Here is a 14726-nt window from a genome sequence, read left to right on the forward strand (position 1 = left end):
CGGGCTCTGGGATGATGGCTCAGAGCCTGGAGCCTGTTTCTGATTCTGTGTCTCCCTCTCTCTCTGCCCCTCCCCCGTTCATGCTCTGTCTCTCTCTGTCCCAAAAATAAATAAACGTTGAAAAAAAATTAAAAAAAAATAAAATAAAATAAAATAAAATAAAATGTGTTATCAGTTATTTTGCCTATTTTCTGACAGTTTTGTTTCCCAGAAGTAAAAATGTAATTTATATTATTCTAGAATTTCTTAGATTACCGTAAATCTAATTATTATTTACAAGTGATAGTATTACTTCTATATCTCAGAAGTTCAATGGTTGTTTGTTCATTCCATACCTCTATAGAACTTTCCCTGTAAAGGCCACAGAATTCTATAACATTAAAAAAAACCCCACTTACAATTCTAACTTATCTGGATTTTGCTGGTCTTAGGCAAAGAAGAACTAATACATGTTAGGCTTAGTAAATTATAAACAAATTGTTTATTTGAAGATAAAAATGTTTAGAAGACAAACTAACATAAAAACATATGAGAATTTAAAAATATTGTAGTTTTTAGAATGTTTATGCATAGAAGAAGCTAGAATTTTAAATAGAAGGAAATTCATATTCTTCATAAGTTTCTGTCTTTTTTTTTTCTTTTCAAAATGACCTATTTCTATTATGCCAATGTCACTGTTCTTGGTTACACTGAGAATATTGAAAACTGTTTTACATAAAGTGTATTGTTACTTGTCCTTGGAAAAAGACTTGAAAATGTCTTGAGAAAAATATTTATAACAACAAAATTGGAGAAAATTTAAAGGCTTTTCATTCAAGTTGTTTTAAATCATTGTTATATTTTCTTTCACATGTTGCTTATGTTAAGTATGCCCTGAATACAAAATATCAACAACCTGATGCAAATCTTCATAAAGCAAACAGGAATTGAGTTTTACATTAAGTTTTAGCAGGGTGGAATTTGCCATAATCAGAAACTCCATAGATAATTTTTACATAAACTCTTTGTAACAGTTTTAGATGTATAATAAAATTGATAAGACAATACAGAGTTCCATATTCCCTACACCCAACATCCTTTAAGTAATAATATTACATTAGTGTATTATGTTTGTTAAAAGTAGGAAACTAACTTGATACATTATTATTGATTAAAGGGCATATTTTTTTTTCTGATTTCTTCTGTTTTTACCTAATGTCATTTTTCTTTTCCAAGATACCACATTACATTTTGTCATATCATCTTAGGTTCCTCTGGACTGACAGTTTCTCAGACTGGCTTTGTTTTTAATGATCTGGACAGTTTTGAGGTGTCCTGGACATGTACTTTGTAAAATGTCTTCAGTTAACAGTTGTCTTATATTTTTCTCATGATTCAGCCAAGGTTATGGGTTTGCATAGGAGGATTACAGAAGTAAAGTACTGTTTTCATCGCATCGTATCTGGGATACATGCTAACAACATGACTTAAGACTGTTAATGTTGACCTTGTTCACCCAGGTGAAGGTGAACCAGTTTCTCAAGTTTTTCTAGTCCCGCCCCCCCAACCCCCACCACACACACACACACACACACACACACACACACACACACACACACCTGCTTTTCCATATCATATTCTTTGGAGGAAGGTCTCTTTGCACAGCCCACATTGAAGCATGGGGAGTTATGCCTCACCTCTTTGAGCATAGCATATGTATGTAAATAATTTGAAATTTTTCCTCCTAGGAGAGTTGACTCTTCTTCATTTGATTTATTTATACAGTCATTTATTTCTATCAGTGTGTACTTATGGACATTTATCTTTTACTTTAGATTATGTTCCATATTTATTATTTTGTTGCTCAAAATGTTTCAGCTTAGACCTTTAGGTGATGTCAGTTGACTCCTATGTACTTTTTTTTTTTAATTTTTAAAAAAAATTTTTTTAACGTTTATTTATTTTTGAGACAGAGAGAGACACAGCATGAACGGGGGAGGGGCTGAGAGAGAGGGAGACAAAGAATCGGAAGCAGGCTCCAGGCTCTGAGCCATCACCCCAGAGCCCGACGCGGGCTCGAACTCGCGGACCGCGAGATCGTGACCTGAGCTGAAGTCGGATGCTTAACCGCCTGAGCCACCCAGGCGCCCCTCCTATGTACTTTTGACACACCTTATAATTGTTGTTACGGTTACTTTTTTCAGTACTTACTACTTTCTGGCATGCCCCAAATCATCTTTTATGTTTTCTGTCCCAGCCCTAGAATGAGTCCTTTTTTCCAAGGAACCTTGGTTCCCTTTACTGGAGAATGATATTAGAAACCAAGATTCAGGTACTAGATGTGCTCATTGCTACTGGGGTATTATTGCTTCTAGGATCTCTCAAATGACGAAGATTTCAGTTGTGTGTATACTAACCTAGGTGTGTATTCATATCTAGAAATAGTTCTGTATGTAAACACTTGTATCTGTCATAAACTAAACAGGAGATCTGCTGGTGTCTTCTACTCTAATGTACTGCCACATGGATCATACTAGTCTCCTCCTGCTTTTCTGTAATCTCCAATCCAAAAGTAAGAAGTCTGCCTCCACCATCTGCCATTCATATACTTAATTGTTCAGTTCCAGCATATGTTGTAGAGCAATATCAGCATCTTAAACCTGTACCCCCTTGGGAAATAGCTTTATCAGGCTAGAGTGCAGTGCTGTATACGGTTTACTTGCCTGTAGTCCGGTAGATTCCAGTCATTTCCAAAGCAACTTAGGTCCTTCACTTTTCATTCTACCCCTCGTCACTGATAATGTTTCATATATTTGTAATACAGCTAAATTCTCTTGTAGAGCCTTCATTCTATCTCAGGATCCCACAGTGCCCTTGTGATTTATATAAATTTGTGTATGTTTAGGCCATTGCTTTGTATTGCAAAGTGCTATGGGTTTTTACAAATGTATAGCATTATGGGGTGCCTGGGTGGCTCAGTCAGTTAAGTATCTGACTTTGGCTAAGGGCACGATCTCCTGGTTCACGAGTTCGAGCCCCTGCATTGGGCTCTGTGCTGACCGCTCAGAGCCTGGAGCCTGCTTCAGATTCTGTGTCTCCTTCTCTCTCTGCCCTTCCCCTGCTCATTCTCTCTCTCTCTCTCAAATAAAAATAAACATTTAAAAAAACCCAAATGTATAGCATTACGTATTCACTATTATAGCCTCATACAGAATAGTTTGATTACTATAAAAAAAATCCCCTGTGTTTTAATTATTTAACGCTTCCATTCCACACCCCCAAACCCCAGGTAACCATAGATCTTTTAGTTTTGCCTTTTTCAGAATGTCATAAACCTGAAATCATAAAGATGTAGCCTTTACACTGGCTTTTTTCACTTAGCAGTATGAGCCTAAATTTCCTCTCTGTTTTTCCATAGCTCAATATATCCCATTGTACAGATGTTCCAAAGTGTTTTTATCCATTCACTTATTGAGCACAAATTGCGTGCTTCTAGTGTTTGGCAATTACCAGTACAGCTTCTGTGATCATTTATGTGCAGGCCTCTGTGTGGACACAAATTGTGAAATTAGTTGGGGAAGTGCCAAGGAACACAATTGCTGGATCCTGTGGTAAGGCTATATTTAGTTGTGTAAGAAACCGCCAATCTGTGTTCACCCTGGCCATTCTCAGTTTGCCTTCCCACCAGGAAATGGTATGTTCCCGTTATTTTAGTTTGCAATTACCTGATGATAAATAATGTTGAGTGTCTGGTGTATGGTTACTTGTCATCTCTAGATCTTTTTTGGTGAGATGTCGGTTTAGATTTTTTGCCCATTTTTAAGTTTGATTGTTTGTTTTCTCATTCCAGAGTGTTACGTGTCCTTTGTATCCTTTGGATATGAGTCCTTTATCGGATATGTGCCTTGTAGATATTTTCTTTGCAGATATGATTGCTCTTTTCACTTAATAGTGTCTTTGGCAGAAGTTTGTAACTGTAATAAATCCAAAATGTCACTTTTCTTTCATGGATTATGCTTTGGGTTTTGGTTGTAAAATTCATTACCAGCTCAAGATCACATAGTTTTCCCCTCGTGTTTTCTTCTAGAACTTTTATAGTTTTGTATTTTGCATCTAGGTCTGTTTTTGGGTCTACAGGCTGTCTTGAGTCATTTTTGTGAAAGGTATAAGATTTGTGTCCAGGTTAATTTTTTTGTTTTTTGTAGATGGAGTGCAATTGTTTTCTCTTGCATTTGTTGAAAATACTGTCCTTTCTTCATTGAATAATCTTTGCTCCTTTATCAAATATCATTTTACAGATTATCTGGGTCTATTTTGGGGTTCTCTATTCTGTTCCAATATTATCCTTTGATTATCATAGGTTGAGAATAACTCTTAAGAGCAGGTAGGTGAATCATCCAACTTTGTTCCTCTTCAGCATTGTAGTAGCTATCCTAGGACTTTGCCTTCTTAGAGAAATTTAGAGTACGTATTTTGATATCTAAAAAACAGCTTGGCAGGATTTTTATAGGAATTGAGTTGAAATTCTAGAACAAGTTAGGAAAAATTGACATTTAAACATATTATGTCTTCAAACCTATGAACATAGACTATCTCTCCATTTATTTCGATCTTGAATTTCATTTATCAGAGTGCTATAGTTTCTTTCTCCCTTTCCTCCCCTCTGATCATACATATACATGGATGTATATGTATCCTATAAATATTTTATTTGATTTACACCTACACATATTATTTTTGATCCTATTTAACTTTTTCTTTCCATTTCAAATGTTATTTGCTTATTGCTAGTATATAGGTAAGTACTTGACTTCGAAATAATAACTTTGGGCGTCCTGCAACTTTGTTATAGTCACTTATAAGTTACAAGACTTTTGTCACTTCTTTGGGATTTTCTACATAGACAGTCATGTCATCTGCAACTAAAGAGAGTATTATTTCTTGTGTTACAATGCGTATACAGGTTACTTCCCTTTTCATGTTATTTTTTTCCCAGCTTTATTGAGGAATGATTGATAAATTAAAATTATATATATGTATATATGTATACCATGATGTCTTGATATACATATATACTGTGAAATGATTAACACAGTCAAGCTAAATAACACATCCATCACCTCATATAATTACCATCTGTGTGGTGGGGGGGTGTGGGAGGCACAAGTTAAGAATACTTGAGACATACTCTCTTAGCAAATTTCAAGATCACAATACATTATTAACTTTAGGCATCATGCTGTGTATTAGATCTCCAGAACTTATGTCATCTTATATCTGAAACTTTGTACTTTTTGATCAATATCATCCCTTTCCTCCCCCCCTCAGCCTCTACTGACCACCCTTCTTCTATTAATATGTGTTCAACTTAATTTGTTTAAGATTCTACATATAACTGACATCATGCAGTATGTCTTTCTGTGTTTGGCTTATTTCACTTTGCATAATGTTACCAGGTTTGTCCATGTGATCATAAATGGCAGAATTTTTTTTAAGGCTGAAGAATATTCCATAAAATAGATACTTACTAAATTCTTACTCATTCTCACTAAAAATGTTCCTTGTTTGAATAACTGAATACCTTGTGCTTGCAGATTGATTAACATTTCTCAAAGAGACAACAGAAGACAGGAGGTTTTTATTTTTATTTATTTTTTTAAAGTTTATTTTTTGAGAGAGAAAGACAGGGGGTGGGGGAGAACAGAGAGAGAGAGAGAGAGAGAGAGAGAGAGAGAGAGAGAGACGGAGACACAGAATCCAAAGCAGGCTCCAGGATCTGAGCTGTCAGCACAGAGCCCGACGTGAGGCTTGAACTCACGAACCCCGAGATCATGACCTGAGCCGAAGTCAGATACTTAACTAACTGAGCCAGCCTCCCAGGTGCCCCGAAGGCAGGAGGTTTTTGAAGATTGAAGATTTAAGTCATTTGTACTTCTAATACATAAATAATCCTATATTCCCAAATATGTTTCCTTAACATGAAATTTGGGTTTCATTCTTTTTTTCTGATACATAAAATTACAAGTTTATGTACTAACTTTAGTGTCTTGTTTGTGTGTAACCACTTTGACTACTTTAAAGTTTAGGAAACCTTCTCATATCAAGGGGTTGGTTTAATGAATATTAATTCCTGTTTTCAAGCTTTTTAACTGTTTGATTTTTTTTTAACATTTAACTTTTAATCCAGGTTAAATTTCCATATACTGTGAGGTTGAGAGACTCAGTACTCATTGGTTTTTAAATTTCTCTAGTAATACACTTTATTCTTAGTTTCCCCAATATAAAACTCTACATTTGGAGAGTTGATATTTTTATTCTTTCTGAGAAAGAAAAGTAATAGCTATTTAAGCCAGGAAGATTTCAGGTTACTGCTAGAAAGTATTTCTATCAATTTTTTTCCATTCATTTTAAAAAGAGAGCCATAAATCATCTTGGCAGCCAATCACTGGTTCTGTCATCAAAAAGAAATCCACAGAGGGTTTTCTCCTGCTGTTTCAGTTAACTGTAAGTACCACTTTATAAATTTGGATCCCACACTAATGAGATTACGTGAGCAAGTATAAATGTAGGTCCCGGAATCCTGAAGGGAAGACGGTCTCTTTATCTTTAAGCTATTAGAAACTATTCAAGGTGCTACATTTGTTGAGGGAGTGAAGTCATAAAAGGAATTCTATTTTTACACTGAGGTAAGGATGAAGTAGAGATGTACTTCATAGGACCTGGAAGGTAAAAATGTATGAAAAATATAAAGGTAACGTGAGCACCGAAATCACTGTTCCACCTACATGTGAGGTCTGTAAATGGACTTTATAATTTGGGGATACCTCTTCCTCTTAAGGATTTTTCTACTGAGGTCAATTTAAAGCAGATGATTTTCGTGAAGATTAAAGGTAAATGTTGAACCCAAAGATACATGTTTAAACGAATTTTTGTTCTTTCTTCTTAAACCTTGTCTCTAAATTATGGGGTAAAGTATTTGAAGAACTGGTTTTACAGAGGAGTTAAGTTGTCGGCAACTTTGTGCCTAGGGAAGGATCTAACGATATATTTTAGAAATGTAAATTATTACATATGCATTCAGCCTTTTCTGAGGGGATAGTCTTTAGTATGTATAAGTAAGACATGAATAACTATGAGATTATGCTTTATTGTTGGCCATTGTTATCTGAAAGGATAATCAATTTCATTTTTTTGTAAAGAGCCCAGGCTCCCATAGCTGAAGATATCATTTGAGATGTATAATACAGAGCAACAGTTCTGACTTGATAAGCTGAAGGAACGTGTATTTCAAAGGGGATAATCCGTCCTCTTTCTTGAGAGGGACATTTTATCTTCCTGTTAATTAAAGAAAAGTGATTCAGAGATGATAAAAGAAATCTCTAATGGGTCTTAAAATGGACAACACTAAGGCTAAATGTACAAATAGATCTGGTATTCTAACACGGCAAAAATAGTATCAGCCCCCAAAGAAGTATTAAATGTATTTTAAGGCATAGTAAAGTTTAGAAGAGGGTCACTACTTAACGTTCATGTGAGTGACATACAAGGTATGAAATGAACAGCCCTAGAGATCGTTGCTGGACATCTCACAGGCATCAGAGAAAGATTACACTAACCCGTACAGACGCATGACCACGCGTTTGATCATTTTCTGTCCGAGCTCCCTCTAAGGTTTCCAGAGCTTGTGGCAATAGTGCACCTGGAGCCCAAATACCTACCATAGGTCAGAGTATTTAAAATTTATGAATCAATTCTTTGATTTGCTAAAATATCTAAAAAAAATTATTAAATGAAGTGTGTTCTCATCTCCGGTCCTGACAAACATAGCTTTGTAATGATCTGCAACATGTTGATCGTGGAGAACCAGCTTCACCAGCCCCTGGGCCGTGATGATGCCGCACCCCCACCCCCACCCCTTCTTTTCCTACCGCCTTACAAGAGGCCTTAACTACACCTGTGTGCACACTGCAAGGTGTACTGGTTTCGTGTTGCTTTCAAGAGTCACCCTTGGATGCTCTCACCCTCCACGCTCAAGATTGGGTACAGTGGCTTTACAGTCTGTTCTGAAAAGATAAGCCAGGAGGAGTCCCACACAGGTTCTAGAAGGAGCTTAGGGCCGTTCAAACAGGGAATCCCATGCTTCCAGGCACCCGGAATACTGTGTCAAGGGGAAAGACAGCTTCCACCTCTTGGTCCCATACACCCCTAGCCTATGGGGTGGGGAACTGCAAGATGTTGGCCAGAGAAAGCTATTTAAAACAGGAGACTCACTGCAGGGACCTCTCCTGTCCATCAAAATCTGTCTGGGAAGTGCTGTTCTCCTTTATCAACCAGGCAGGCCTTTTGAGTAAATACTTAAAAACTGTATAGCGTTATTTTTACTGAGTTTGAACAGAATATGGGAATGTCAAAATAATATGTCAATTACATTTTCGCTGTAAAATACCTATGGATTTTAGATGATGCCAGCGTTGTGCGGCTTTAGGAATATGAAAATGCATCTAAATTCTGCTTTCAGTTTCATATAATTGTTTTTTCTATCATTTTGGCTATGTGCCAAGCACTATGTGTATAAAATTGAACAAGACAGGTGCACACTCAACAGTTTTGGGGGGGGGGGAATAGATAATTAGTGTGTAATAAGCGTTCTGTGGAAATGTAGGCCCTATGGGGCAATTGAGGCGGGCGGGAGGGCTCAGAAAAATCTTCCCGGAGAAAGTGATTTTAAGTGGGGACCTGTAGGGTAAATAGGGATTAGCCAGACTAACGCAACAGCGTCTGAGACACCATGAGGTTTAGAGGGAAAAAAGACAATTTCTAAGAACTGAAAGAAATCCATGGTCTGTATAATGTGAGCAGAGAGATGACTGGAATAGGTAACCCCTTGGTACCCCTTGAGCCTGCAGGAAATAACACACCTCTGAGAGGTTTCAGGCCATGGACCTGCGTATTTTAGCTTCCATATGGGAAAGCGGAGCAGATTGGAGCAGGACTGAAGGTAGGGGTGCACGTGGGAGACTCAATGTTTGTGACGGTAGGAGCAGTGAGCAAAGATGCAAAGGGTACCTGGAAGGTGTAACTGACAGGAATTGTGGATTCCGTGAATAGAAGGAACGAGGGAAGGAAGGAATCCAAGGTGACAGGTTTCAGCCAGGACTCTGCCTCTGCCCTTCACCGAGCCCAGAAGGAAAGAGGAATAAACAATCCTGGCAGTCGTGTGTGAGGAAGTGTCTTGTCCCTCATATTTGTAGGACACAGTACCAAAGGACAAATGAGTCGTCCTTACACATGCCTGAATGTATGGAAGTTAGGAAGCTAGCGATGACTGGTAAATACAAGGTGTTCTACCCTCTCACCTTCCTGACCACTTTGAAGACCAGTTTCAGTGTAAGAATTCTGGAACACCCTGCTGTCTTCCCCTGGGAGACTGTGACTGAGAGATAGCTTGTCTCCACCCCTTTCGTTTCTCACCTCTGACCCTGTGTCATTTATGTGAAGACCCCAGCCTGCTTGTCCACACCCGCTGGGAACGGATACCCTTGAACACACAGCACGCAGGTGCAGGGGTCAGCGTCGCTGTAGGTGAGACCTGAGGTCAGGAGGACGTCTATGCAGGTCCAGGAGGGAAGTATGAGGTTCTGGGATGGGAAGTGTGGTCTAGAAGCGGGGAACTGGCCCACCCCTTACCCTGCAACCTCCTCACGCTGTAAAGAGGGGGTCAGCTGAGGGCAGTCAGAAAGGAGTCCTGTGACTTACAGGCCCAGGGCCTTCTTTCCCATGTGTCTTTTGGGGATGTGGATGAACGCTGCGTGCAGACAGGAAGTACTGAGCTCCATCCGGAACAGATCCACTTAAAATGTTGCAAAATAGGGGCGCCTGGGTGGCGCAGTCGGTTAAGCGTCCGACTTCAGCCAGGTCAGGATCTCGCGGTCTGTGAGTTCGAGCCCCGCGTCAGGCTCTGGGCTGATGGCTCAGAGCCTGGAGCCTGCTTCCGATTCTGTGTCTCCCTCTCTCTCTGCCCCTCCCCCGTTCATGCTCTCTCTCTCTCTCTCTCTCTCTGTCCCAAAAATAAATTTAAAAAGTTGAAAAAAAAATTTTAAATGTTGCAAAATGGTGTTCAACAACCCCTTGAATTACAGACACACTTTTTTAGGAAACCAGTGCAGTAGTCGGCTGGGGCTGCCATAACAAAACACTACAGGTCGACTAAGGCAATAGAGACTTATTTTCTCCTATTTGTGGAGGCTGGATGTCCAGACTGAAGACGCCAGCAGGATTTCTTTCTTCTGAGGGCTCTCTCTTTGTATCGCAGTTGGCCGCTCTCTTGAGGTGTCCTCAGGTAATCGCCCCTTTGAGGACAGCAGCGCTTGATACATCTCTGTGTGTCCAAATTCCCTTTTACAGGGACTTCAGTCAGCTTAGATTAGGGCCTGCCCTAACAGCTTAATTTTAAATTTACCTTTTAATTACCTTTTTAAAGTCTCTGTCTCCAAATACAAGTTAGTATTTCAACACATGAATTTAGAGGGGGGAAGCAATTCAGATCATAACGGCCGTTCCGGCCAAAATGTAGACTTAGGCAATGCCGAATGCTATGGACTGAATTGTGCCCTCCTCAGATGTGTAGATTAAAGTCCTTACTCCCAGTGTGATGGTATTTGGAGCGGACCTTTGGGGAGGTAAGTAGGCTCAGATGAGATCGTCAGGATGGGATCCCTCTAGATGGGATCAGTGTTCTTACAAGCAGACACAGCAAAGACCTTGCTCTCTCAGCCACATGATGGCACAGCCAGAAAGCAGTCATCTGCAAGTCAGGGCGGTGGGGTCTCACCAGAAATTGATCATTGACCTCAGACGTCCAGCCCCGACGTCTGCAAGAAAACACACTTCTGTTGTGAAAACCACCCAATCTGCTGCGTTTTGTTATAGCAGCCTGAGAAAACAAGAACATGAGTAAACAGAGAGTGGCTGAATCCATGTGAATGATGAGGTCACCTGGGAAAGACTGTCCAGGGAAGGGCCCTGAGGAATGTCACCACTTCAGGCGCAGGCAGAGGGACTTTAAAGGAAACTAGAGGGGTGGCCCGGGTGCCTGTCTGTTAAGCGTCCAATTTCGGCTCAGGTCATGATCTCACGGTCTGTGAGTTCGAGCCCCGCGTCGGGCTCTGTGCTGACAGCTCGGAGTCTGGAGCCTGCTTTGGATTTTGTGTCTCCCTCTCTCTCTGCCCCTCCCCCACTTGTGCTCTGTCTCTATCAAAAAAATAAATAAAATGTAAAAAAAAATTTAAAGGAAACTAGAAAAAAAAAGTTGAAGAGGGACAAAGTTACTTTGGTATATGAGGATGGCTTACATAATTATGAATGAAAAAGCATGAATCTAAATAAATGAAGAAAGGAACTCATGATGGTCAATTTTATGTGCCACCTGGACTGGACCATGAGGTGCCCAGACATTTGGTCAAACACTTCGCTGCGTGTGTCTGTGAGGATGTTTCTGGGTGAGAGTAAAGTTTGTTAAATAAAGCAGATTGCCCTCTCCAGTGTGGGTGAGCCTCTCCTAATCAGTTGAAGGCCTGAGTAGAACAAAAAGTCTGTCCCTCCTGTGATTAAGAGAAAATTCCCAGGGCACCTGGGCTGGCTCAGTCAGTTAAGCATCCAACTTCAGCTCAGGTCATGGTTTAATAGTTCCTGAGTTTGAGTCCCATGTCAGGCTCACCGCTGTCAGCGCAGAGCCCGCCTTGGATCCTCTGTCCCCCTCTCTTGCTACCCCTCCCCCACTCATGTTCTGTCTCTGTCTCTCTCTCTCAAAAAAACATAAAGTAATTTTAAAACATAAAACATGTTATTTAAACATAAAAAAAATTAAAAAAAAAAAGAAAAACCTGATTGTTTTGAGCTGGGACATGGGACTTTGCTTTTTTGTTATTGTTTTTGTTTTATTTTTTGCTTTTGGGCTTCATCTGAAACATCAGCATTTCCTGGGTCTGGAGCCTGCCAACTTCGGGGCTGAAACAACATTGCTGGCTCTTCCCCAGGTCTCTAGCTCGCTGCCTGCAGATCCTGGGACTGGTCAGCTTCCATAGTTACATAATTTGTTATAATGCTTTATCGTAATAAATCTCTCTCAGTGTCTCTGTCTCTGTCTCTCTCTCTAATATATCATTGATATAAATATATTTTGGTTCACATACCTACGCTTCTATCATTGGTTCTATTTCTCTGGAGAACAGTGACTAACACAGACATAAGTTAATATTACCCAGACATTTCCTAAACAGCAGGCAATTCCAGTAACCGTTTGCCAAATGCGCTCATTTTGTAGATATCAGAAAGGTAGGCATAAATCTGAAGACATTGTAGTATCCGAGGACCAAAGGAGGAAAAAAAAATACCCAAGAAAAAGGACAAAGTAAATATTCAAATATGTTGCATGTTTTAAAAGATACCTCGTAAGCAAGGAGACCACCCTCCTGCTCAAATAGAGCTGGAAGTTAAACTTACCAATTAATAATAGTTCTGGCACAATGAGCTTAAGGTATGAAAAAAAATGAGAAAAAGACATCTCTTAAATTTTGTCTTTAAATACAAATAGAATAAAAGTGATAGACGCTGTCTCACTGAGTGTGTTGATTATTGAGTCCTGTTCCGAGCCAGGCAGTGTGTGTTTGGTGTGGCTACGGAGATGTGTGTGACATAGGCAGCAAAGGGAGAGAAGAAACATATACAGATATTATTACAGTGACACATACTTCTATTTTAAACAGTTCTCAAGCTCTTATTTTGTGCTTCCCATTGTGTCTGTCTACCTATACCTTCATCTTATACATAAAATATTTTTAGCAATTAATGGGCTTGCAGAAAGAGTGAAGTGTCCATCAGCATTTAGCATTTGTAAATTTTTAATGACAAATTACAATTAATGGAAAGAAAAATATTAGTGTTTTTGTTATCATGATTGTTTTCTTATTCCATTTTTATATGGTTAGTTTCTTGTTGTTGTCTTGAGAGAGAGAGAGAGAGAGAGAGAGAGAGAGAGAGAGAGAGAGAATATCTCAAGCAGGCTCTGTGCTCAGCATGCAGATCACTGCAGGGCTCGAAATGGGGCTCGATCCCATGATCCTAGGATTGTGACATGAGTTGACATCAAGAGTTGGATGCTCAACCGAATGAGGCACCAGGGGGGTACCCCTGTGTGGTTCTCTTAAAAAATATATGTTAGGGGTGTCTGAGTGGCTTAGTCATTTGTGTGTTCCCCAACTGATTTCAGCTCAGGTCACGATCTTGCAGTTGGTTAGATCAAGCTCTGTGTTGGGCTCTGTGCTCACAGCATAGAGCCTGCTTGGGATTCTCTCTTTCCTCTCTCTCTCTCTCTGCCCCTCCCCACTCATGCTCTCTGTCTCAAATAAATAAACATATATATACTTGAACAATTTCCCTGTAGAGATTTATACCACAGTGATGATTGGCAGTTATCTTCCTAAACATTCCTGCAACATTGGAGGTTGCAATTTTTATTTCTAAGCCTGTTCTCCGTGTTAATTAATAACAGTCCATTAATGTGGGGAAAAAGAGCTACAAGAAGCGACAACTTAAGTCTTATGGTCTCATCCAAAGACGGTTGTATTCAGCTTTATTTATTTCACACAAAACACGCAAATTTTTTGTCATAAAGCGTTTTCTGTTAAAACTATGTAATTCCCTCTGTTCTCTTCACGTCATAATTACATACAACTAAGAAACTGCTTTTGCTTTTCATCGCTAGAATATCACTCCAGCCCTTTAATTGGACAGCTCACAGAACTTGACTGATACATATTAGCTCTCAGCGTTGATTAATCCTTTCTGCCTTTCCCTCTCCTCAGAGCCAGAAATAATAATCTGCCCCAATTCTAAGTCTCAGAACAGAAAACGTGATTGGCCCAGCTCAAGCAAAACATACAGTTGTGGTTCAGTCGCCAGGACCTCGGGATATAGGTTTGCATAGTAATATAAATAAATGGCGTGGGGGAAGGGGGGACAGGCAGGGACAGAGAGAGACTTCCTTACTGAGGCAGTACTTTTAGGAAAAGAAGTAACTGCGACATAAGAGTATGTAAGCAATGAGATCGGAACAAGCGATCACCTAGAATCCTGTTCTCCAATACCCTGTCCTGAGGAACTGATTTTCTTCTCCTTTGCAGCCAAAAGGGGCCAGTGTGCGATACATTTTTGACATGTCCATATTTTGTATTTAGTACTATGAAGTCGAAACATTCAGTGGAAGGGGTTGACATTTTGCAAATATTTAAAAATTTTATTTTAACGACATCCAATGCCTCTTAAAAAGACATAATACTATAAAAATTCTTTATAATTTACTGATTCCCTCCCCCCCCCAAAAAAAAACTAGTAAAATGTTTCATCAAAGCCCTGTAAGTAATGACAAGACCAGCCTGATGGTAGTTCATTGTTAAGATGCATTCACTCCTTCCAGATCGAAATGTGTCACAGCTGGAGTCAATCTCCGCTTTTCACAGAGGAGGAAATGGGCAGAGTTGATACAGAACGTCTCCAACCAGAGAACAGTGGAGAAGTGATTTGAACTCAGTCGAGTTTTCACCAGACCCTGTTCTCTAAAACACACTTTATGTAACTATGAAATTTAAAATGAATCACTATTATTACTGAGACAGTTATTAGTCAAATCCAAAAGTTGTAAACGTTTCTCACTGTAAGGGGTAAAATAAATGTCAAAAAGATTAGAAAGT

General features: G+C 39.4%; 1 protein-coding gene across 2 annotated transcripts in view; it reads left to right on the forward strand.

Moving 5' to 3' along the window:
* GRIA4 (glutamate ionotropic receptor AMPA type subunit 4) overlaps positions 1–14726 on the forward strand; it is a 1433894-nt gene that overhangs the window by 920724 nt on the left and 498444 nt on the right. Inside the window, exon 1 of one of the 2 annotated variants that reach the window (XM_045039803.1) lies at positions 6798–6869. The exons of the other annotated variant lie outside the window; for it this stretch is intronic. The gene's annotated coding sequence lies outside the window, so the exon portion shown is untranslated. Of the gene's footprint in view, positions 1–6797; positions 6870–14726 lie in introns of those variants that run through there. 2 annotated transcript variants of the gene reach the window in all.

This window comes from Felis catus, chromosome D1 (genome assembly GCF_018350175.1).
Source record: "Felis catus isolate Fca126 chromosome D1, F.catus_Fca126_mat1.0, whole genome shotgun sequence".
In the NCBI taxonomy this organism is placed as follows: Eukaryota; Metazoa; Chordata; class Mammalia; order Carnivora; family Felidae; genus Felis; species Felis catus.